At 52.7% G+C, this 1194-nt stretch overlaps 1 non-coding gene across 1 annotated transcript; it reads left to right on the top strand.

The window, feature by feature from the left end:
• Nucleotides 1–542: 542 nt before the first annotated feature.
• On the top strand, nt 543–661 carry LOC122558758. The gene has a single exon (XR_006314246.1). It is a non-coding gene; the product is annotated as a 5S ribosomal RNA (ribosomal RNA).
• The last annotated feature ends 533 nt before the right edge of the window (nt 662–1194 follow it).

The following is a 1194-nucleotide window of genomic DNA, read 5'->3' on the forward strand; positions in this document are numbered from 1 at the left end:
CCAAAGTGGATAAGGATCCATTTATCCACGTGAAAGTGCATCTGCCATGCATCTGAGCACTCACCTAACTTGTCCAGGTCACCCTGTAATCTCCTAACATCCTCATCACATTTCACCCTGCCACCCAGCTGATGAAATTTGCGAATGTTATTGCTAATACCATCTTGTATATCCTGAAGATAGATTGTAAAAAGCTGCGGTCCCAGTACTGATCCGTGCGGTACCCCACTGGTCAGTGCCCGGCATTCCGAAATGGAGGGGTGGAGGAGTGTGGAAGGATGAGAGAATGCAGGCTGCGGCCCTATGAAGCAGGGGGAGGGCTTGCAGTTGGCCTGTGTGGGGATGTGGGAGACTACAGGAGCCTGGTGGGCAAGGGCTGGCCTGAAAGGCAGCTGGAGGGACGGAGGGAGGGAAGCACGCACGGAGGAGGAAGAGCAAAGAGAAAAGAGAAAAAAAAGCCAAAGGGGATAAAGAGAAAGAGCAAGAAAGAAAATGTGGCTGGCCAGCACGCCTTGAAGTAGGGAGAAAAGGCAAGGGCCAGCGCCTACGGCCATACTAGTCTGAAAACGCCAGATCTCGTCTGATCTCGGAAGCTAAACAGACTCAGGCCTGGTTAGTACTTGGATGGGAAACCGCCTGGGAATACCAGGTGCAGTAGGCTTTTTCCCCCAGCAGTGGCTGCTCAAGTCACTCCTCTGCACTTGTCTTGTGCCAGGCAATGGAGCGGCAGGTTATTTTTGCTGCGGCTGCTGTGCCTGGCATCAGTCTCCTGCAGGCACGAGACACGGAGGGGAGGAGAGCGGAGCGCTGCCAAAATCAGCAAGAAAGGCGGAAAGAAAGGGATTGGGGCTGCACGCTGTCTGCGGGTGGCAGTCAGGAAAGGCGGACAATAGACAATAGGTGCAGGAGTTGGCCATTCTGCCCTTCCAGCCTGCACCACCATTCAATATGATCATGGCTGATCATCCTTAATCAGTATCCTGTTCCTGCCTTATCTCCATAACCCTTGATTCCACTATCCTTGAGAGCTCTATCCAACTCTTTCTTAAATGAATCCAGAGACTGGGCCTCCACTGCCCTCTGGGACAGAGCATTCCACACAGCCACCACTCTCTGGGTGAACAAGTTTCTCCTCATCTCTGTCCTAAATGGTCTACCCCGTATTTTTAAGCTGTGCCCTCTGTTTCGGCACTC

This window comes from Chiloscyllium plagiosum, chromosome 17 (genome assembly GCF_004010195.1).
Source record: "Chiloscyllium plagiosum isolate BGI_BamShark_2017 chromosome 17, ASM401019v2, whole genome shotgun sequence".
In the NCBI taxonomy this organism is placed as follows: Eukaryota; Metazoa; Chordata; class Chondrichthyes; order Orectolobiformes; family Hemiscylliidae; genus Chiloscyllium; species Chiloscyllium plagiosum.